General features: G+C 36.6%; 1 long non-coding RNA gene across 1 annotated transcript in view; it reads right to left on the bottom strand.

Moving 5' to 3' along the window:
- LOC309673386 overlaps nt 1-23,937 on the bottom strand; it is a 77,831-nt gene extending 53,894 nt beyond the window's left edge. The window contains exons 1-2 of the long non-coding RNA XR_014269307.1: nt 23,807-23,937; nt 21,207-21,277 (exon numbers count right to left, since the gene is read on the bottom strand). This is a non-coding gene — a long non-coding RNA (uncharacterized lncRNA). The remainder of the gene's footprint in view (nt 1-21,206; nt 21,278-23,806) is intronic.
- Between the last annotated feature and the right edge of the window lie 1,611 nt (nt 23,938-25,548).

Below are 25,548 nucleotides of genomic sequence, written 5' to 3'. Positions count from 1 at the left end.
CCTCAGGCAAACTATCTGCCCAGCAGCTGGTTAAAATTTAATCAGTTATTTTTTTCCCGTCCTGTATATCTTTTGTATGGAGCTCCCTAGACTGAGTGTGGTCAAAGTTTGTTAAAAAGAAATAATAGCTAAGTCTTCCTCTTTCAGTAAATAAGTTGTAGAGCTAATTTATTTCTGGTTTTAATTGACAAATTAAACTAATTGTTTTGGTCTCCTCAAAAGCATCTGAAAGATCTATTGACAGATTTTATTTAAACATAAGAAAATTAACACCTAAAACCGGGTTTGGAATATGACGAAGCTGTGATGCTTTTTATCGTGTGTTATTACTTTAAACCACAAATACTTTTTGTGGAGGTGGATTTTAGCACCCTCGCTGTTTTTAAGCATTAATGCTACCTGTTACTGAGTAGTCAGATGTGAAATATAATGTCGCTTTTCAGTTCATTTAGTTTGCTTACTTAAAGACCGTTCCCAAGCATTCAAGTGAAAAGGAGGCCTTTTCTTGAACCATGGAGTACCTTAAGAGTGGACCTGCATATGGAGATCAGCTTCCTTTCTAGAATCAGTCTCATCTTTGAAATTAGACCTTCAAAAACAACTACATGCAAACAGTGTTTTGAATAGTTTAGGTAAACTTTAATTCCAGGAATATATTTCCATGCACTAGACTCAGCATACAAAAATTTACCTTGTTTGAATATAACTTTCAGCTGCAAAAATTGTAGCGGGCAGTATTTTTTAAGAACTTCCAATAAGCTCTAACACTATTAGCATATGTTTTGTCATAACGCTTAGGAACTGTAGCCTTAGAAAAAGATCCCATTGCATTTCGTTTCCTACCGTCACACCATCAGAGTGGAAGTTTCCCCAGAATGCTTAAAATAGAGAAAAGGCGGCTGTTCTAGGAAGCAAAAAGTGAGCACGAGAAGTATGTGTTCAAGCAACTGTATAATCTAAGTATTTTAAAATTTCTTTATTATTTTTGACATCATGATAAAGGACAGCTTTAAAAAAGGACCTGAAGAATTAATCGAGATTAAAAAATGAGCCTCTGAATCTATCCACATATTTCTATTGTTTTTAATAGTATCTGCTTTTTTCTTTTTTTCTTGTTTAAATAGAGCCTTCACCGGGATATTTAAAATAGGTTTACTTTTGTAAAACTTTTAATATTTCTGCATTTCCACTGCTATTTTCTACTAGACGTGTTCACTACTTTTACCCTTATTATGAGGCTTTACAGGACTTCAGGGGAGGCTTTTAAGACTTAATAATCTCAACATCCCCACCAAGTTTCTTATGAGTCCATGCCTTTATCTAAAAGAAGATCATCCTTCTATGACTCTCTGAAAAAAAAATATTTGTTCTTAATTGTACAGCTATTATTACGAATCATCTTTCTGACACCACTCATCATGCCAGAGCAGATACTTAGTGTATGCAAGAGTTATTTATTTTCTTAAAACAGGAAGAAAAATCATGCTCAAGAAGAATCTAAAAGATGCACAGACATTCTGTAGGCTCTTTCAGGTTATTGCCTTGACATATTGATAGTCACAATATAGAGAGAAGAAAATTTTTTTCTTTTGGGTATATTTTTCCACAGACTTTGAAGATTTTTGTTACATGAATTTAAGTATCAGCAAAAGGATAAACTGTAAAGATTAACTCAGGTTATGAGAGATGTGTTGTTAATTCACTGGCAGCATTAACACATATAACCAGATGTAGCTACATCTTTTTAATTTGTTTGTTTGAATTACAACTGGAAGCCCATCCAAAACATGGAGTTCAAGGTAATTTTTCTTTGGTATACCACCTGCTGGAAAAGCAGACATGGACTTTTTTTAACAATTCATAATATCATAGTGGTATCAAGTCACATTTACAAAGCAGAGTAAGGAAGTTTATTGTGACCTATAAGTCCAGTGCAAAATGGATTCTGTGAAATCTAATGTCTGACAACCTCTCTGTAACTGTGGGATGGCATCCCTCCATGCCCCAGCAGGTCTCCCTTGATTCATAGGAGCCCACATGTAGATATAAAGTTCAGTCCAATGATCATCTGTTGCCAGGATTGGTCACCTGGTGTCTAATAGGCTTTATGTATTTGCATTTTGTAATTCCTTGTTTTTCCCGAATTTTCATTTCCAGGAATAAAAAAATGTATAAAAACGCTCAAATCTTTCAATCTGCTGAACAACGTGGTATTCAGTAAATCCATGGTACAGGCAGCTAGCTTATTAAAGTCATCTCACTAGTATATGTTTACCCTAATGTTCTTGCAGTAGTAACTAATAAGTTGGTTCAGGAACATTGCGCTGTGTAAGACACTGCCTCAGGCTCTGCAATGAGCCCAGGAAGCCCAAGGCAGGCCCCAACTACACCTGCACATAAACAGATTCAGTTTCAGGTGGAAATGCTTTCGAGCTATTTACCTTGAGCAGATCGTATGTCTTTCCCTAAATAACCAAGATTATATGGCCAACAAAACCTCCAAGCACAACCTACTTATAGGTAAGGATTTTTGACAAATTATTTTCTTCATAATCTTAATGCCTATTCTTTATTGATTTGGCTCTCTACTTATTTTTAATAAACCCAAATGTCATTAATTGCAAATTGCAAATTTCTCTTTTCATTCTTTAAATCTAGCAAGGTAAAAATAAGAATATGAATACTAAAGCATTATAAGAAGAGTTAAATAAACCTGCATTTAACTAAGAGAAATAAACCAAAACCGCAAACTACATTTTAGTTGAATATTCAGCAGGAGAAATAAATTCCTTTTATCACAACAATTCTCTTTTGTTTATCCACCTCTCCTGGTATGCTCTGTATTTGTTTATATTACAATGTTACTCATTCTTCCATTACTATTCTATTATTAATAAAGTAAAATGGTGTTGCATTACTAGCAAGCATCCACCAATGTAATATATAGCCCCTAATGCTTTTGAAGTTTTGACGATATCTAATTGAGGACAAACTCTGGGCCTTTCTTGCTCCTACAAATGGATGACCAGAATTTTTGCTTTGCTCAGGAAATTGTACTAGCAGCTCTGATATGAACACCTACCTCCACCTGTGCTTTGATTCACAGCCATAACACTGCTATGTCAATGTATCCTACAGACTGAGGGGCTGCTCACAGTAAATTCTTCTGGTGTTTCTGTAGGTCAGTCAGGTATATTCTTTTGGCTTTCTGAGGTTCACTAATTATGCTATTTACAAATAAGCTCAATCTAGAAGTAATCATTGTGACACCAGTGCAAGTATAACAACTTTCACATACATGTATCTTTACAAGTGACTGAAAAGAGATGTGAATCATTTACAGACAGCAATGACAAGAGTCTGACTCAGGCAGAAGTGCAAGTAGACAGTCCTATTCCAATTCATAAATAGCGAACCTACAGTTGGGCTTTTAGTTTCTACCTGTTTCTCATAGCTCATGAACTCTGGAATTCCTTACGAAGCTCAACAGTTCCACAAGAAAATTATGGAACAATCATAAACACACAATGCATAACAACCAAGGGACATATTTAAGGTAAATATATAATATATAAATGTAAGACCAAGTTACTTTAGGGTAAATACAAGGTCAGGTGCAGTTATTTTTATATTCTGTGACATCTCATGAAATCCATAGCCTAAAAGTGGGCTCATCAGCATACAGAAAGGAAAGCTGGATAAATTATTCTTAGGAGACAACAAAAAGCACATCTTCCTGATAGACCGGCATTTGGAATATTCATCTGACATGCAAAGTATCCTGGTTCAAATGCCTTTTCAGGTTCTGAGGACGCTTGCCTGGATAGCCATTAGGAGATGAAAGAAATAAGTTCATTTCACCCTCTCTATAATTATGTGAAGTATAACAAGTTATAAAGCAGTGAATGGGAGAATTCCCAACTAGAAAATCCTTTTTCAGATTATCTACTAGCACAAACTTTTGCATGGGGAGTGCTCTTGAGATAAAAGGGAAGAACCATCATGTTCCTCTAAGATTTGCACTGTGCAAGCCCCAGGTCAGTATGAGTCTTGAATAAATCCTTACCTTAATTGGACCCCTCAGGAAAGACAGGTAGAGGATCACTTTACTATGAATTGTAATAGGATCTGTGAAAAGATCTATAAGAGATGTTGGCAGTCTTTATGTGTTCTTGATGGCCCACAGAGACCTACCTAACTATTGCAGTTCAGCATTCTATGCTTTTACCAAAGAATGCCTTACCTGCCAAATTGCCTTCCCTATTGCACTCTTAGACTGTCCAGAGCTTTGTGGATTCTTTTTTTTTTTTTTTCTTTTTCTTTTAGTGCTGTTAGCACTTAGGACATGCCTAAGGGTATTGTAACTTTGCCTGAAAAACAGCTTTACAGACCTGTCTGTTCAGAAATCTCAAGAGTTAGAGAAGTTTTAGCACCACCCAAAACCAGATGTGCCAGGGAGAGAAGATACCTATGTTGTGGTTCGAAGGATTTATGCTCTGATTTCACCACTACAGTAACCAGTGCATCTATCACGTGAACTCTTTGGGGTTTACTACAGAAAATGTATTCCTTCATTCTTGTATGATATGAGCAGGGCTGCTAAAATGAGCTGCAGTGAAAAGAGCAAAGCAAGACCACAGTTTCATCTCTATTAGTAACAAGAACTTAAATTTGTATGAGTAGTTCTAATTGATGAGATGAAGATAACGAAGAAGACATCAGATATGCTGCTCAGCAATACCCAAACACATTACCCCTCTAAAATGTCCTTTCCCTTCTTTCTTTTACAAAATGAAAGAAGTGGGCAGAAAGTCTCTCCCTACTGGTAGTAACCTCTCTCTCTTCTGAGCTCCAGAACTGTAGGAATTTACTTTAGGGTAAATACAAGCTTAAGGACAGTTGTATACAGAATAGATATTCCTACAGTATAAATTTTACCTGAGCCTCTTCAGATATTTTCCCTGCTTTCTAGCATGAATGAGGAGGAAAAAAAACAGTTATATGTAGATCCTATTGAGAGGACAGGGAAGGGACTTTGTACTATGAATGAGAATCTAAACAGGACTCACACTTCTGTTTATCATCACAGCCATCACTCACTCTTCAAAAAAACTGTGGGAAACCTTCCAAACTCAATAATTATTTTGGACTCATTGATCTCCTCCTCTAAACTATTAAAAAATATCTATATGAAAATTCAAGTAGATAGTAGTAGACATACAGCCAAATAGCACTAAGTACTTCCAAACCAATAGTAGAGTAACATATCAAGATGGTAAAAAAGCTCAGTTTTACCCATTATCCCTACGCATTTTCTTCTTTATCCAAGGTCACCAGGCCTGGGAGGTAAAAGATATAATATTCATCTACGAGTTGAATAGACTGAGAAAAATATTATTAAAATGCTTAAAAGTGTAACGATAGCCTTGATGACTGCATTATTCTGTGCTATACAAGAAAGGTTTAAAACCTGGTGGTAAACCTCTCAGATCACTGGGTTTAATGATAAGATAATTAAGATAAAGAGTGTCAGGTTACCAAGTACAATTAATTTGATCTGTGATTAATTTGAGGAAGGCGGAGATTTGAGAGACACAGATGAAATATACTAAATGAGCGTCTGATTAGGAAGAAAATATGTAATAGAGTACTTTCAGAAGAATAAGAACATAACTGAAGACAGAATATAGGTATATTGTGCTGGAAGTAAGTTACATATGTTGGAGGGTCAATTACAAGTTAGATCAAAAACTAAAGCTCAAATCTGAACTTTTCAGGTCACACTCAATCTACAATCCTGAATTCAGTAATCCACTACTTGCTCCCAGTACCTTACACATTGATGATGGAATACCCTGAAATCAGAGGGATGGTTTTCCTATGCATCTTTACAAAACCAGCTAGTAAAAAGGCAGAAATCTTCACATCCTTGCCATCCGTGAATTTTTACGAAAATCCATTTCTCATTTAGAGGGTCAGATTCTATCACCATTAATATAGCGAGAGTTGAAACTGTTTTCCCTATAATGTTATTAAAAGTAGCAGGGATGTGTAAGGGGCAGCAGTCACTTTGGATTTAAGTGACAAAATCTGAAATTAAAAGATGAGAGAATTTTAGGCTCTCATTAACCATCACCTTTAATTAAGGAGGTTCTGTAAAGATATGTCTAAAATCAGTTCTTAAGCTAATTACTTTGCAAATCCTGTTGAATCCTGTGAATAAACCTACTATACAGAAAAGACATTATATGTTACTGAGTTACAGAATTATATATCCTGTTTGGTATTTTACTTAGGTTTCATATTGTATGTATAAATAGCTGAGACACATCTATTAATAGATCAGCTAAAATTAGAGTAATTTAAATGCAGGGAGCATCAAAATAAAAATCAAAGAATACAAAATAGCCTTAATCTTTATACTGTAGCAGCTTTATCCAAGCTCGTCTCTGTAGGCACCCTGACATTGCCCAAGAGTTGTATATAGTACACATAGCAAACTACTGGAGCTTTTACTTTGCCGGAAACCGTAGACATTTGGTTTTATTAGCATATTTGAGGTATACTAACTTTATGCCTCTACTGTGAAAAAGACAGGTATTTAAGTAACCATCTAAAAGTATAATTATAGACAATTTGCATATCTTTCATGGTTCTCTCTTTTGTAAAAAGATGAGGCAACAGTGATTGTATGAATTCCTACACGTTTCCCATCTCTGTTTTCTGATACTAGCTTTTAGACTATCAAATTAAAAGCGGACATGTGGGTCTATCAATTATATTGAGAGAAAACAAAAAAGGGGGGTGAGGGCTCTTGGGCTTTATATATAGTTTATACTCAGCTAACATTTCTGAAAGAGCTGCATTCACAAAGGTTCCACTTCTGTAAATTTATGGGGAAAAATACTTTCTTCCCATTGTTCCCCCAAATTCCACCAATTTCCCACTTCTGAACCCATGTCCTGCCCCCTACATTAATTTAGCCTACTATCACCCCTTGACTAAGCCATAACACTCTCTGAACTACAGGTGGAGGCAGGTAGGCATCACAGTGGCCTTACCAGATTCCTGACTTCTGGCCCACTCTGTTGTGTTTGCTGGAAAACTTGCATTTACAAAAACAACCTGGATCTACTTTCACATGCAGCCAATTGTCAGGGTGAATAATATTCTTTTCAAGAATAAATTCCAAAGTCAATGACTAGGCATTAGGAAAGACTATAGGACCTTTCCCGGTGGGACATGTTCAGCTGTGGTTTTGAATGAGTATGATATATATGGCATTTGAGACCATACAGATGGAGTTTTAGGAAACGCCTAATGTTTTCAACATCAGCACAGCAATCGCTTGAGAAAAAAATCCATATGAAATTCTTCAAATGCATTATATCATTATCAGACCATTATACTGGCTGACAGTGCAAGATCAACAATTTTCCTGTCTGAAAACAGAAAGCATTGTAGATGTTCTCCCTAGGACCCCAGATCTTTTTCAGATACTGACTTCAGCGCATCTTATCACTGAAAGACTCTGAAAGGGAAAAGGATTTGTACCAGCTGTGCTTTGAGTTTTTTGAAAAAGGTTTTGAGACATAATGACATCTGTAGAGGGAGGAATGCAAAAGTGCCCATATCGTTTGCGTCTGAACCAACAAACTGCACATGGCAGGATTCAGAAATCAGTGATCTCTTGGAAAATTAACTGTATGTCTTAACTCATAAATTAGAGGTGTTTAAAAAAATCTTTAATTGGAGGGTTTTTTTCATGCAAAAATGCTGTTTGGGGCAAAATTACTTTAATGATATACTATCTCCTATGGAAAAAACTGTAAACTTAGAGGGTTTGGGGGTTAGGGGGTTGTTTACATTCCACAATGAAAATCTTCATACATATTTTAAATTTGAAATATCATATTTCAGAGCGAATACATTTGCTGCAGAAATAAAGAAATTAAAGAAAATTGTTTTGTTCTGGAGTTGAACGATGGCAAACGATAGTATGATAGTGAATGACAGTAAATTCCAACTGCAGCACCTACAGGACAACCAGGTGATCAGGCCCAGTCAGCATAGGTTTAGGAAAAGAAGGCACTTCTTGACAAACCTGATCTCCTTCTATGATCCCCTTAGTGGATGAAAGAAAGGCTGTGGATGTTGTTTACCTGAACTTCAGTAAAGCCTTTGACACATTCTACTGGAGAAACTGGCTACTCATGGCTTGGATGGGCATAGCCTTCGCTGGATAAAAAACTGGCTGGAAGGCCAGGCCCAAAGAGTGGTGGCGAATGGAGTTACATCCAGTTGGTGGCCAGTCGCAAGTGGTGTTCCCCAGGGCTCAGTACTGGAGACGGTTCTTTTTTATATCTTTCCCCTCATCCAGGTCGTTGGTATCAAGTGCACCCTCAGTAAGTTTGCAAATGACACCAAGTTAGGTGGGAGTGTCAATCTGCTTGAGGGTGGGAAAGGTCTACAAGAGGGATCTGGACAGGTTGGATCAATGGGCTGAGGCCAATGGTATGAAATTCAGCAAGGCCAAGTGCCTGGTCCTGCACTTGGCTCCAACAACCCCATGCAGCGCCACAGGCTTGGGGAAGAGTGGATGGAAAGCTGCCTGGCAGAAAAGGACCTGGGGGTATTAGCTGACAGCCAGCTGAATATGAGCCAGCAGTGTGCCCAGGTGGCCGAGAAGGCCAACAGCATCCTGGCCTGTATTAGGAATTGTGGGGTGAGCAGGACCAGGGAAGTGATCATTCCCCTGTACTTGGCACTGATGAGGCCCCACCTCAAATACTGCGTTCAGTTTTGGGCCCCTCACTACAAGAAAGACATTGAGGTGCTGGAGTGTGTCCAGAGAAAGGCAACAAAGCTGGTGAGGGGTCTGGAGCACAAGCCTTATGAGGAGTGGCTGAGGGAACTGGGGTTGTTTAGTCCGGACAAAAGGAGGCTGAGGGGAGACCTTATCGCTCTTTACAACTACCTGAAAGGAGGTCGTAGTGAGGTGGGTGTCAGTCTCTTCTCCCAAGTTACAAGTGATAGGACAAGAGGAAATGGCCTCAAGTTACACCAGGGGAGGTTTAGGATAGATATTAGGAAAAATGTCTTCACCAAAAGGGTTATCAAACATTGGAACACACTGCTGAGGGAAGTGGTGGAATCACCATCCCTGGAGGTATTTAAAAGATGAGTAGATATGGTGCTTAGGGACATAGTTTAGTGGTGGTTTTGGCAGTGTGAGGTTAATGGTTGAACTCGGTGATCTTAAAGGTCCTTTCCAACCTAGATGATTCTATGATTCTATAAATAAAAAATGTCAGTAGAAAGTATAAGTCTGAAACTATAGTTATTTGAAAACTACTGAGATGGGGATGATATAAGAATTTGACATTGAAAATACCAGTACATGTATTTCTCAAAACTGACTGTAACCTCTGCCTTTCTTTTGGGTTTTATTTATATTCCAGTATTATTCACTGGAATCCACTAGTTGCCTAGTATGAGTAGCTTACAAACCTCTTCATGCTTTCTACAGCATGCATTAGAGCTTCTGAGATCATTACTTGTATGCAATTTGGAATTTCTCCTTTTCTCTGCAAGATTAAAAGTTATTCGTTCAAACAGGTGTGCAGTATTCTTCTGGGTTGATTCATTTCTGCCTTGCTCTTTCATTCTAGATGCCCATGAAAATCTAGATTTAAGATAAAATTACAAAATGGAACAGAGCGTATGTAGATGATAGAGGATCTGATGGGTAGATAACAATATAACTGACTTAAAAAAAACCACCTCGCCTTTCTGATTACAGAGATTAAGACAGTAATAGACCAGGTTTCAGAGCCAAGAACATCACAAAATCTTTCCTGTGGATGGATATTCTCCTTACTGCCTATCAAATAATGAACAGGGAAGACTAAAGGCGATCTCAACTTGAATTATGTAACAAATACCTACTATGTTATTTATCTTTTTCTTCTACCGCTGAGATCCCTGGTACCAAAACCCACAGAGTTTTAAACTAGGAAACTATCTGTCAACAGAGGAATCCTAGACCCCACAGGTATACCTACTGACTACTGCCCTAACAAAGTATAGCTTTTATTTCTCTCAAAGATGATAAATTAATGAGCACAATTCAAACACATTGCTCAGAAGTTTTAAACGCACTGTATGAGAGACTTTTAAAGAAAGGGATATTGTTGCAGCGCACACACAAAGATTTCCTAATCTCCTTATGCATTGTTCCATTGATGGGATTACAGGCCAGTTTTAACACCACCGTAAGATGAAAGCAGTTGATATTATCACAGTAGGTTACAAACCAGAAGGCTCTGCCTCCACTTAAAATTAGTGGTGCGTTAGAATGGTTATCAGAAATAATCTAGCCTTCCTTCTGACCATCACATCTTAGTTGACTACAGTTAGCTGCCAGTTTAAATGAGGCAGGTCAACACATTCTCTACCCCAACTCAAGGGCATCCCCAGGAGTTGACCGCCCACACATATGCACGTAAACATATTATGTTTGAGTGAAAAGGTGAAAACGTCATTTGAAAACTCATTTTGTCTTCCAATTTAGACTATCTATGCCCTAACATTGATGACTGAAATTCTGAAACAGGTTTGGAAGCATAATCTTCCACCTGTCTCAGCTTCCATTTTGGAAAGCATACAGCTACAGTTGCTGTGCTGTGCAGATCTGGTATATTTTGACTAACAGAAAAACAAATCTGGAAATCCAAAAGCTCAAGAAAATCTTGTCTCCTTGACTTGCATCTTTTATGACTTCAAAATCAGTAGCTTGTGGTTATTGAAAGGTTGGCCCCATTTCACCCAAAATATTAGAAATATTTAATGAATCCTATGAAAAGCAACGAGTTTGTTAAATGCAGAATCAGGAGGAGATCAGTGATAGGAAGCTTATGGTAATACCTTCTCTGATAGGAGTGGAGCTACAATACGAGACTTCTGCCCAAGGTCTAAGCTAATGTTACTAAGTATAAGGAAGGTCATCAGCATGTAAACTAATTATGTTTCACCCAGCTTTTTAACAAAAGCAGGCACTTGTTTTACAGACAATTATACTGAGGTACAATAAGAACAACTGTCAAGTGTGGCAGAGAAGGATATATTAATAGGAGAGATTAGAATGTAGTAGAAGTTTAATCATATGTACATGGGCAGATTTCTGAAGAAGTGAGTTCTGACAGCTAATACCTGAAGACTTTACTCTGGATTTGTCCTCATAAACTGGATGATCGATTAATAATTTAGAAAGGCAGAAAAGAAATAAGAATGTACATGGAACTGTACTCGGATCAAATAAGGAACACCACAGTGGATATGGCAAACTTTCCAAACGAAGCAGCAAGTGGCTATAACATTCAACCTTATGGCTGTGATATTTTAAAGGTTGGGGTTTTTTTTTGTCCTAAAAATAAAATCTCATCTCCTCTGATCAAAACAAGTATATGTTTTATATTGTATATACACATTTATAATATTTAAAACATAATTATATTTATATTAAAGAAGGCACTTTACAAAACGTAAGCATCATTTTTAATAGATCTCAGTGATTTGTAAACCTCAGTTTCACTACGGGTACTTTCCTATGGGATCTCTTGTTTTTCTTCTAGTCTTTGAATCTTTTAAAGCCTCTCTCATTATTTTTGTTGTCTGAAGTTGGGCAATAATGTTTCTGTGATTAATTAAGCAAAAAGACATGGAAATGGGGGTGTGGTAATCATCAGATAATAAAGCCCTCTGGGTCTCACAATGCATGAGGTGCAGCCAGGACCCTTTATCCCCAGAGGTCTGATTATCTCCAGGAAAACTACACCTCCCTGTACTTGCTGTATGGCTATTATGAAATATCTTTACATTTTATAGATAAAGTAAATTACTTTAATCACTGAAAATTGCCAGTGTTGTGAGGTTTCAGCTGTGAGGTTCACAGAGCTTAATCTGCCCATTTCAAGTCTGAAATAACCAATAATTGTTCTAATAAAAGCAGCAGTAAATCATTATTTAAATGCTGGGATCATCCCCTCAGAGTGGCAAAGGGATCTTCTGTATATTTGATGACACGGGGTGCTCATTTAACCATAACCCTGGAAGTGCAAGCCATAAGGGAAATACTTTACCAGGGCTATTTAGTGTGTGTAATCAATGTTTTGTTAGAGCATCAAATTATTTTCTGTCATTCTGCAAAGTCCTGGGTCAGCAAACAATAACATCTGCCCAACATCTGAAAATCTCTTCAGAAAAATTCCAAATGTCTTTAATTTGTCACACTTCCAATCAGGCATTTTTCAGAAAATCTTCAGTGGCTTTTGTTCAAAGGAAAAATAATTTTTCCCATCTCTAAATCATTGGAATGCACATGAAACATGTTTACTAATTGCAAATATGACAGGGATGTCAGTGACAACTCTATCCTGCCCTCCACATGCTCTGGAATTGTGAACTCACAGCTCTGGCAGAAGCCACGGTCAATCAAAACACGTTTCAGTCTTACCACTGCCAGCCCTGGGACCGTGATGTTCTCACCTTTCCTTTCCATGGATTAGGACAGAAGTGGAAATTCCAGAGTTACATCACAGCTGATGCAAGAGTCACTGACTATCACCTTCAGGAGCGTTCCTTTCAGTAAAGGTATTTCCAGAAATAAAAATTAGTTACACTAATAGTTATTATCTTACCCTTACCTGTCATATTACAGTAATTTGTTTAAAATACATTAACTATTTAGAAAGATTTGCAAGCAGTTACACAGGACTATGGATTTCCAGCAGCCTACTTCCCAGAGGCTTTTAGTGAACTAGTATACTATGAAAGAGACATTATTGGCTACGACATATAACAAAAAAACCCGTTCCTGATTATGTGAGTATTCAGAAAGACAATCTGTCTGAACTGTGTAAACAGATGAATTAAAACCACTCCAATGTCTTTTTTCAGTGCAGCATTCACAAACACATGAGAGCTGAAGACTAGTCTCCTAAGAAAGCAACTAGTTATATTTATCAGACCAACATATGACACAGTTTCCACTGGTATGTCAAACTGGAGAAGGTTTACCTAAGTAACAGAAAAACAATATCTTTAGGAGAGGTGAAAAAGCAGAACTAGGAGGCAGAGGAATATGGGTCCTGATGCTATTTATACTTTTTTTTTAAAGAAATATTAAAAAGGTGTCACATTTCTCATGACAGGAAAATAATTTTATTTCAGAAGGAAAGAGTATGCTATCAGTAATTCTCAGGAGAAATCTGAGATTATTGTGCCAGAGGCAATTAACCCCGAGTAATAAAAACTTCTAGCAGCCTCAAATGACAACCTGATATAAGAGCAGATATTTTCAAGGGAAAATAGTGACTTGCAAACAAGATATCTTTTGCTTCTGTTCTGGCTTTCAACCCAAGCTTTTAAGCTTCCTGCAGTAATTTGTTTACCAAGTTGACTAATGAGAAGAATTAATCAAAAGAGTTTTCATAGGAGAAATATGACCGGTAACATGAGCAAGAATCGTATGATACAGAAGACCAATGTCATCTGCTTCTGGAAGAATTCCAAATTGAAAGATTGAATTCGGTTACGAGTTACAGCATAGGAGATGAGAAGGAATGCTCTGTGGAAAGATGCACTTAGCAAAACTAATTGGTAAAAAAACAAATAAGAATATCAGTCCTAGCAATGAAGGTAAGATTAATGTTAAGGCTAAACTTGTTCACTCCTTAAGTATAAGTAATGTGAAGAACAAACTGGTGAAGTCAGTGAAGGGACTGATGTCAGAAAATCATATGAAAATAAGAGGGAAAGATTCTGTATACTGATCACTAATTTGTTAGTGTTGAAAACTTATTGCATTTTTTGAGATTCAAAGGTATATGTTAAAAAACTCAGTACAGGCAGAAGAGTTGTATGCTTTGACGAATAGCAAAGTATTAAACATGAGGAGGAGCAGGGAGGGAAGGTACTGTTCACAAGAGAACAGAATCCTGAAGAATGTGGGTCAATACCTGTATCAGAACAACTAAGGGTGGAGGGACATATTGAAATTTACATCCTACATTATTTCTGTACAGTTCCTATTGTGGCCCTGGTCCAAGGAAAGGTGTGCTAGGGAATCATCTCACTGCCTTTCTGCCATGCAGAAAGGAAACATTCTTTGAAGCTACAAATGGAAGGGGAATTTTGTAGCTGGATAATCCTCAAGACTACAGAATGCTGAATACAAGGAATGAGACTGATTCTCAGTGGTTGGAAGTTATCAGTATCCCACTGAAAAGCAATAGAGCCAGGAAGAATTTTCCAATATTTTCCTGAAACATTTCTATGAATATGTTGGTGTTCTCAAAATAAAAAATTAAATGTGACACTTCCTACAATGACTATTTTTTTCATGTATGGTTGAAATAGTTTGTATGAAGGTTTTTCTGTTTGTATCAAAACAGTGAAAGCGCTACATTAGTTTTCTATATTTAAACATCAAAATTATAAGTAGTAAAGCAAAAACATACCAAAATATTCCACTCTGCAAATCCTGAAACACTTCCTTAACTTTTCTCTTCTTTGGGGGCAGAAGGGTAGTTTGCTTGCAGTGTGTGTGTGCACATGTGCCAAACCTGAGATGTCATTAAAAACAGCATATCCTCAAAACTGAGATTTTTCTGTTAGCGCCAGTGGAATCACCATTTCAAACAACAACAAAACCATGAAAAGTGAAATTTTCTGGAAAGTGTAAGTCTCATCTGAAAGAAGTAATAAGAAATAATTTTACTAATTTTAGAGAAGATAATCTTGGTCATCTTCAATGCATCCAAAACAGAGAAGAATTATTATACAAAAAAAATACTATTCCTGCAATACAAAGTACAGGTTTTGTACTTAAAATGTCACAAACTTTACCGACATTAAATTCTAGTAAAGTTCAAGTTTATTCCCCAAACTGGAAGAACTCTCATGTCCCACATATCTCATATGGTGTTCTTCATATAGCTAACTAGAGAAGAATCATAGTGAACATTTTGTAACACAAATGAAAGTCATCAAATTAAAAATATTTCCAAATGAAACAGACAAAGTAGCTCCAAAATTTCTATCTACATAGAGTTTAGCTGATGTATCTCATTGGTTAATGCAGTTTCAAAAACTAACTTATGTCTTATAATTCAGAAAGACAGAGTGAACAAAAGATAACAAAACAACTATTCTGAGAATACAAAAGATAGTCAGGTTCTCAGGAGCTGTCACTGAAATAATGCTTATTGAATTTTAGGGCAGGTATCAATTAAAGTTTTGTTTAGGTATGTGTCTTAAAAGAAGTGCACAGTTCTCTCAAAAGTTACCTATACCAGAACTAGACTTTACGTGGTACATTACGCATTCAGTAATTTTCTTATGCAAAGGAAGTAAAAACATGAAGTTATCTTCACCATACTTCAGTATTTCTCAAGGTAATTCTCTGGTGAACAGGCAATTAAAACCAAATTTAACAAAAATTTGAAAATATACTAAAAAGAGGAATTGGAAACTGGCATATTTCACAGAGTAATTCTTAACAAATATATAAAAGCCTTTCTCATACTTTTTTTGCTATGATTGAACACAGCATAATCAAAGCTTTTCCTAAGTATGCTGCTACCCAGTACCAGAGCTTACAGCGTGTGTACAGATGAGAAAAGCTTCCAAACAATTCCAGACAGATGGTATACCTAAAGTAAAAACACCAGACAGAACCTTGATTATCTTGGAATGGAAATATTGCACTGGTTGACCCCAGAGTCTTAGGTTCCAGCATTGCAGCTTGTTCTCAGTAAAGCATCCCGGGACAGCTCGCAGAAGCAGCCCTCCTCCTTGCCTATGGTCAGTGAGGAGAATGGAAATGTCCAGGTTTACTAATTATGTTAGAAAAGGATTCATGTAGATACTGGGTATCAGGTAAACTCCTAGCCTAATACAGAAAGTGAACTCATGTAACATTCATGCAGAAATATTTTACGTAGCTACAGTAAATATGATCAAAGCCTTTAATTGTAAAACAGGCTGGAGCTTCTTGTGAAGAATTTTGGGTAATAAGCAAATATGAAAGCCAACTTGGGGGTTACCTAAAAGGGTGAACAGCCTTTGAGGTACCAAACTTAAAGCCTCTTGTGCTTCAAAATCTATAATATTTAGAAATGAAACAGAGAGCTTTGAAGGCGTGAAAATCCTGAGGCTTCACGAATATCTTATTTAGGCTGAAGAACACGTTACATGAAATGGGAGAGGGCATTATGAACACAGTCTAACAAGGAAACACAGAGTAATGTCTCAACATGCTTTTTGTTCAAACTTTATAGGAAATTAGATTAATAATGCATGAGTTGCTTCATGTTGAGGCTATTCACTCACCCACCCCCTCACTTATTTTTCTTTAGGAAGTATTCTACTTTTACATACAAAATTAGATTTTTCACTTCTATTCAATGTGGCTATAAAGATAGAGAGTTCTCAAATATGCTTAGATAAAGCCACTATTATCACGCCATGCAGAGCAGTTCCATTTACGTGGGTATTCTTTTGCTTATTGCAAAAAGTAGACAATCTAAAGAGAACCACAACTAAATTATACAATTATTTTTGCAGCATCATCAGTCACAGCAGAGACACTATTTCAGTAACTTATGATAAATTGTAAGTGACACTTATCAGATCTCTAGGAAAAACCAGTACATGTTTGGAACCAAACCTCTTTTTTGCTGTGGTGGAGAAGAACAAGATGTGGTCTAGAGAACATTTCCATCATTCTCCCACCTTTTCTTTGTGGAAAGAGGATCAGGCTTATAATAGCCCCAGTTTTCAGCTAATAGTTAGGTAGGAAAAACTTAATCTCATTTTTATGCTGAAGAGAGACGGGTTGCCATAACCCAGCATCTCCTTCAAGTCACCGAACCTCCACCTACTCCTCCTAAGAGTCAATGAGAAGATTAAACTATATGCAGTTCCTACGTCTTCTCTCATGAAGCATGAGGCATTTTTGGCATTTCTTGCCTTTAAATGCAATTAAAATAGAGGTAGTAGATGAGATAGGGACAATTTTTGCTAGCGGAATGCAGCTGTGCGTACAACAGGGAGGAGACATCTTGAGCACAGTAACTTATGGATTATCAGAAAGTCAAACATACATTGTGATATTTCTTTAAAGGAAAAATCATCATCAAAAGAAAGCTAGGAAATTGGTGTCATCACTTTTGAAATAGGGGAGAAGAAAGCAAAAGAGAAAGAAGTGAACTTCTCCCTTAAAATCATAAAACTTATTAACAGAACAAGAACAGGCTTTTCCATAACCTTTTTGTTGACAAGTTCTCACAATCATTAAAATCAGACAATTACAGGGATCAAAAGGACCTCGGTAGATCACTTTGTCTAATACCATGACCTGAGGTAGAGTCATCTGTACTTAAATAAACATTTACCAGGGAAAGCTAACAGTTCTTTAAAATCTCCAGTTGCATTCCTTCCTTTAGGGAAATTGTTATTTACCTTCTTACTTATCTGTACAGTGAGATTTTTTATTTTTTTCTAAATGGAGACATCTTCTTTCTACAAGCTAAGCCGATATTCTCCTGTCCTTCATCTGACAGATATCAGCTTGTTCCTGATAACTGTTTAGACACTGAAAGGCCACTGCCAAGATTCCTCTTCTTTTCAACAGCAGAAAATAAATCCAATTCTTTCAGCTGTTTTCTTAAGCTTTAAATTCTCAAACTGGACTGTTTTATCAGCAGACTTAAAACAGGTAAATATAATATAAACTAATATATCCTTAATGAAGCTAGAAGCACTTTTTGTCAAAGGACTTACCACTTTGTCATTAAAGTCACTGTGAACTTTTTCACTGTCTTCACTAGGAATACCATTAATTTAAAGAGAGAAAACAGAGTGCAAAACCAGCATGATAATTATGAATAATAGCACAGCGGAAAATTTTGGCCAAACCTTTTTTTGGAAGACACACCCATTCCTTAACTTCAGAGAGAAGTTACATGTGGGAGATAAACAGGATTTGACTGTATAAGAACTCCCTAATCACGTACACTAATATTTTAAGAGGTCATTATCTGGCACACAGGTAATATTAATTAAAAAAAATACATAATTCCATTTTTCTTGCTTGTAATTAATATTTTCATTGCCAACGTTCCCACAAATTGAGAGCCAGCAACAGGAATCATTTTCTGTAGATTATTAAAGTTAATTTCCAATACATTATGTATATCATTCTTTAAATGCCATATCCAAATGCATTTTTTGTGACTGATCTTAATTTTGCATATGCTTTTAAAGTCATATTCATTAAAAATTAATCTCAGTGAATTGACGTCAGGACCATGTTTCATTTCGTCAATCAAATTCCTGAAACCTTTTGAGACAATTTCTTGCACATCATTAACTATACCTGGGAAATGATTGTTTCACTCTCACTTGAACTATACCCTGAAACATCAAAAAAATATTAGGACCTTACTAAGGAGCGATCCTTCACTTAAAGTAAAAATAGAGGATGCTACACTACTGCACTGAGTTTTCTGAGCTCCCTTCCCTGAAGCCTGGATTCCAGGTGAACCTCATCGGCTGGACAGAGCCACAACAGTCCACATTTGGTGACAGGGATGGGTTTCCAGGGTGGTTCTTTGTGAGGTACCAAAGGGACTGACCTTCTCTGCATATACATACACATTTCTAATTCATCTCTGATTTCAAATTAGACTGAAAAATCAATGAAGAGCAGGTTTTGCTTTAATTTACTCTGAATTTCATAATGTAATAACATCAGAGGAGTTAATGTACAGCTCTATTAATTGAAAGTAGAGCTCCAGGGGTTGATGGAGCTCTTTGGTTCTTTTCCTCATTTCTCTGTACAGAATGAACTTCGAATTTTGTATTTTCAGCTCCTGTAGATTTGTGAGACAAAACATTTTTTTCCTCATTCTTGCCACAATGTCATTAGGGAAAAAAAAGGAGTTTTTTTGCTGGCTTACTCCTTTTTTTTTTTTTTTTTACATATAATGACTCAGATCAGCCAGTGAGTCTAAATACTCTTACAGTGTCACAGCTTTCAGTTATGTTCATTTTAATAGTTCCTTCTGGCTGATAAAGAAAATTGTAAAATAAAGTACTCATATAAAATGTATATCTGAGCAGTTGGTTTTGTGGAGAGATATTAAAACCCAAAATGTTGGAGAAAGGAAAAATTGAAAACTGAATCAGATTTCAAACAGCTTCCCATCAATATTTGGAGGAATCCTAGCATTTTTTTCTAGACAGCTCTAATGTCTGTTGAAATCAATTGAGACATTAAAGGCCATTTTCCTTACCTAGTGTCGTATCAACTGGTAACTGAAGAAAGTAACAAACAGTAATTCTTTCTTCTACCCAGCACAATAATATATAAAAAGAGATAGGACTAAGAAGCGCAGTATTTCCTTTCACATGTCATAAAGGGAAATCATCTGAGGTTCACTGAGATACATCAGCGTACACCTGAGTACACATCACTGCTGTGGTCGGGTAGGAAGTATTTTGTTTATCTGTCCTTCACACTTTCATATGGAAATAAGTATAAAGGTAGGTCTTGCTGGAAAAAAGAACAAGCCTGGAATAAACAGCAAAATACCTAACATAGCACATCCCAGTCTTAATTGCACTGTGACAAATTCTTAATGACTGTGATCGGAATATAGCCTACCATGTGAAAGATGACCAATACAGAAACAGGTACTCCACAGCCCCAAACTGCCTCTATAGCCCATTCTCTCTTTGCACATCCTTTCCAATGCTTTCTACTTCTGGATATAAAATCCAGCAGCAGAACTGGAGGCAGAACTCTTCTCCGAGGAAACACCTCATGTCATCCATAGAAGATACCAGCCTTTGAAATCCTGGACTAGCATCTGCTCAAGGCTTGCAATCCATAATAAAAGTACATCTACAACGTGGATGAGTGGGTATAGGTAATGCTCCTGTAACCCATAACAGCAAATTGAGGCCTCTAGCAGCCATGAAGCTATGAAGAGATATAACTTGCTAAAACAGACAGATACAAGGCAGAATCAAGTTTTGTATATTTTGTTAAGGGGCATGTTCAGTAAAGAAACAAGCTCTGCTTATAAATTTTCTTCAAGCTTAAAACTTCTTTTTTTTATTTTTCTATTAAATGTATTATAGCTTAATGTTAAAATTAAGATGATGTTTAATTCAGGTAAGGAATCGCATTTCCCTCTTTTGAAAAATCACACACACAGACAAACCATTTCTCTCCACCCTACAAATACACAGACACACTCCCCCACGCAAACATCTACAAATTTATATAAAAACCCAGTATTTGCATAAAATCTGTCCATTTTTCTGCACTTCCTCTAAGTGGAGAGGATGGTCATGAAATCTGGCTGCTAAAATCTCTACCTACCTTACAAGCAGAAGAGAAAGAGGCCTAAGAAAGAGGTAAGCAATGTACTGGACATTGGGTAAAATTAAGGTCTTTCACTCCTATATTCACAGATTGATATGAGAGTTCTATAGTCACAAAGCACTGTAGCAGTTTGCCAGAGGATTACCTGGCCTCATCTAAATCACAGGAGAATCTAAGAAGTCATTGGGACTTTCTGTTTGGACTCTATGCTTTGTTTCTTCCTTTTAATAAAAGTCACATTCTGGGACAAACTCTGTAACATCCTGGGAAAGTGTAGCAAATTTTAGTTTTTCTCCAAGAAAGAAAGCATTAAAATCTACCTACCTACCTAGCTCCATATCATACGAAAGCTATATGATTCCTCAGAAAATCCTCCTAACTGAGGTAGAAAAAGAATCGTCTAAAAATTAGATTTGTTGTCTGTTAACACCATATTTTGTATTCAATTTTCTTTTGTCACATTCCAAGAAAGCAATTATTTTTGCATGTACAGACACAATGCTCTTTCTGAAGGGCATGGTTTCATATCTTTGTCCATCCCTTTTGATTTACTGCCTCAGTGTCAAACTAAGATGGCTGTGCCAGCATTTTGAGACTCAAAAAGGGTATTTGCTCCACAGAATACAAATGTTAGTTCAAAGAAAACCTTCACTTGCATTTACGCTTTGAGAAAACAGATTTTAAAATCTTCAAAACCTGTTTTAATTTGAAGATGGTTTACTGACCGTATCTGTCCAGTTATGACATGTACCTCATTAGCTCCTGAAGGGCAGCAACATAGAAAAAACACCATCGTGGTCTGCAGGTCAGTAACAGGTGAATCTAAATAAAAATAAAAATATAATAAGCAGAGATTATAATTTGGTAAAGCATCTAAAGTATAAAAATTTAAACAAAACTGATGGAAACTTCCAAGTATTGGAGCCCAGAAGTGCCCAGAGCTTTCTGTTCTGGCTGGAATACATTATAGAAGTGATATTGGCAGGTGCATACTGAAATATCGTAAGAATATTTTTGCAACTCAAGCTTTTTATTTGCATCACCAACTGTTATTAACGTTTACTGAGACAGAATCACAGCCTATTTTTGCTATTGGGGCGGTAATCTGCTAACAAGCAAGCACGGTTCCCCTCACCAGTTTTGTTTGCTCAAGATGTTTATACTTTTTGTTTGTAAACACAGCAACATTAACAAAATTTTCCCATATTCTTTGCTTAGTTTCTGAAGCCAGAGAGATCCATTCTACGAGCATGGATGAAAACCTTTCTTTTCTGTTTCTATGGGACCAGCATTTATTCATATTGGATACAGTAAGGAATTTGAATGAAATACTTCTATTTTCAGCTGAATATTACTGTACATAACAAATTTTCTGAACTAAAAAAGCTTTAATAAAATAAGATGAATTATTGCAGACTAGCAAGTGCTCTATATATTTCTTCACAAAGGAGAATAACAGCTGTGAATATCAAGCAGAACTCACTCATTGAAAATGCCCCATAATTTACAGAGTTTACAGTAAAAAGTGCTGGGGGAGGGGTGTACAGGGGCAAGGGGGAGACTACTCAAACATTGACCAAATCCAAAAAATGTTTTAGCTTACTGCAATATCTTTAAATTCCATCTACATCACCACTTTTAAAAAATGCTTTGTTTGAAGTGTATTACGCATTTGAAGGCATTTCATCAGTGAACACTACAGGTTAGTGCTTTTTAGTTTTAGTGTGTAAATAACATGTCCACGCATCACACACCCTTGCAATGTACCCATGCTGAAAACACACGGGACCTGTGTTCTTAACCCTGTGATTTGAGAACAATAACTGTTAATGTAACTCAGTTAACTGTATTGCTTTTAATTGAAGATAATCTTGATTACAGCCAAAGGGCACTATTAATACTCTGAAGAAATGACTAAGGCTTTAGCATTTGAATGTTGTAGAGAAAATAGAACTAATTAGCACTAATTTAATTCTAAGATTAAAGAAAATTCTTTTTTTTTTAATTTTTAATTTAAGATAAACTATTTTACTCAGAACAAAGAAAGAATAATAAGTACTTTTTCCAACTGAAAGGCATTTTTTACTTTTGCATTATTTCATTAATATGGGAATATGGGAATCATGACCCCATTAAAGATCAAATAATAAGCATTTAATTATTGACAGCAAATAAATTTTTAATAAAGATACAAGGGTTTTGCTGTATAAAAGAAAGAAAACAAAGTACCTCTGACCCAGAAATTCATAGAGGATCTCACACCACTATATAATCTATAACCTAATTTTAAAAGGATAGGTTCACAAAGGGACATGTCATTTTTCTTTCTTCTGTACCACAGAATGAGGTAAGTATAACGTCTGTGAAAATGCTCCCCAGAAGTACCCCAGTTCTATCTTAATCATGCACTTAAACTAAATAATACATTGAATATGTCATAACCAGGAGGACATTCATGATAAAAAGTGATTTAACCCCTTTTTACTCTACAAAATAATACTTTCTTTTCTTTACCTTGGGACTAGTTGTCATTTATAATTTCTGACCAAGGGAGACATAATGGATTTACAATGAAACCCTGATGCTTTTCCAAGGAACATGAAGATGCAGAAAATAAGCACCCATTACATTAGCAGACAAAAAGATGTTTTCACTGGAACTCTGAGCTTCATTCTGATGCTGGCAAATAAATGGACTGTTTGCAGGTTCTGAAAGCATAGTGGCTGGCGAATCATGATTCTTCAAGGTAAAAATAAAATGAACTTTTTCTGAACCTTTTGATGCATCGCATCGAAAAAGATTCAACACGACTGTTTCCAGCTTTGCATTCATATGCAGAAGGGGCCCAAATCCACAAGGCCCAGTCCAACCAGTCACTACCAACTACTCAGATTAGTTTCCTAAAATTATAAGAATTATCTACATGGTGTAAAAAGAAGGAATTGGGAACTTATTACCGTCAGAAACTCTCCTCCTAACTCTTTTCCTAAATTACTTCTTCTGCCACCTGTAAGTCTCATCAGAAACTGCATCAAGGAGAAAAAAATCCGAAAAATGTAGAGTAGAAGAAAAAGAAGAGCTGTCAGAAGCCAAGATATTTACTAAATTATGGAATCTATTTAGTCTTTTCATAGTTTAAATGAAATAGCATATTCTTGACAGATGAGCAAATTTCAAAAGATTCTATGTTGAGATTCAGTTTGAATAACCCACGTACTCGCTGAGTTTCATGAATTTGCGAAAGTGGGTTGAACTTCTCCTATGCACTCCTTTTCTTCAGATTCCTCAGACTTTCAGAAGAAATATAAATACAAATAGGGATAAGTGAGTCACATGAACATTAAAAAATACCTCCTCGACAATCCAGTCTATGAAGCATAAGATCTGGGAAGTCTTTTAGTTGTCCCGTCCCCAAAGTGCTGGTAGGAAACTGGCAGCAGTCACATGCATGTAGCAATCATGGAAATAGTCTTCATTTTGTGTCTGGCACTCGGATGATAGCAGTATGAAGTAATAACCCTCATTTTCCCTGTGTTTCACAAAGTAAAAAATCCACAAAAGAAGGTGCTTTTCATACAATGTATTTCTCATACAGTCCATATGAACTTCTGCATGTACAGTGGTCAGATTTACAGTAGCATGGCCATGGCACATGGCCTGCCTGCCAACATAAACACCAAAATGCTGGAGTTACCAATACTACTTTCAAGGATATCCAGAACGTTCATGAGTAAAAGCAAACATTTTGGAAGGAATACGACCGCTTGAGAAAACCAGACAGAAAACTGGAAATGGTTTAGCCTGCGTCTTCCTATTGTAAAATTCTGTCAGTTCTTGCGAAACGTATGGTGCAGGCCACTGCTCGAGGACAGGGTAATTGCTACTCCATGATTTGGACCAAGCCTAAAGGACCATTTAAAGATAAGCTCTTAGGGCAGGTTTTCCCCGTCTCCTCGAGCAGGCAGACTGCAACTCGGCAACATCTGCTTTATTGGGAACAAAATTAAGCCCCTAGTAACCACTTTTGAAAACCCTTTGTAACAAAAATTTCAAGCCAGCCTTGTTATCATCTACTAATGTTGTAAATACCAGTTTGATTTTCATGTTTTTTCTAACATAGTGTGGATTTTTAAAGTGTAAAATATAGTGTCTGATGCCTTTGGTTGCTTTGTTTGTCATGCAAGTGCAGTCTTTGTGCATATTTACAGTAACACGGTTGTTATGCAGACAGCTTCCCAGCCCGTTTGCCAGGGCAAGCACAGTAACGTTGGGATAGCACCTCCAGTGTGAAGGCTTCCAGTAACGTTAGAATTAAGGATCCAAAGCAGAGCAGCATAAAAGTGAGCACCTGTGAATGATTACAGGCTACTTAAAGGAAATATTCAGAGATAATGTATTTGGGGGAAAGGCAAAATCTCCCCAGATATACATATGGAGTACAACAAAAGTTTTTACTAGCAAAACATTATAAGAAGTTTGTATGAATTGAACAGCCCGCACAGATGAGAAGCACTGCTACCTGAAGCTTCTCCAGAACATGAGCTGGCTGCTGCCAAACACCAGAGAGAAAGAAGTAGTATGAATCAACACACAGCTCTAAGAGCCTCAAAGTGGTGAGACGTATCACATCAAGACGTAGGCATGTTAAAATGCATGGGTTATGGGAATATGGAACAGAGAAAGTTTCCGTGTTTGATGATAAGCTAATAGCCCTACAAATTAAAGTACCAACTTGAAGAAAAAAAATCCATTTTTACAAATAACCACTGTGGATTTTTTAGCATTAATGGAACAATTATGTTTCTTTATCCTCTAAAGGATGTGTACACTCAAAGATACTGACCCAAAGCCATATCTAGTGCTAATCACTGGAGGACTTTGGTCTGCAGTAGATCAGATACGCATTTACTCTAAGATCAAGCACTAGAGAAGCATCAGTCAGATATACAATATGCCTAAGGATGTACCTCTGTTTAATAGGCTACTTTTGGAACCCGTCCACAATTACTTTAGTCATACCCATTTAGCATCAGTATGGTGTTAGAACATGACCTGACCTAAGGGTGGCATGGATTAAAGGTGGACATATACTC

This window comes from Vanellus vanellus (genome assembly GCF_965231255.1).
Source record: "Vanellus vanellus genome assembly, chromosome: 6".
Taxonomy (NCBI): domain Eukaryota; kingdom Metazoa; phylum Chordata; class Aves; order Charadriiformes; family Charadriidae; genus Vanellus; species Vanellus vanellus.
This window is presented reverse-complemented; position numbering and strand designations above follow the sequence as displayed.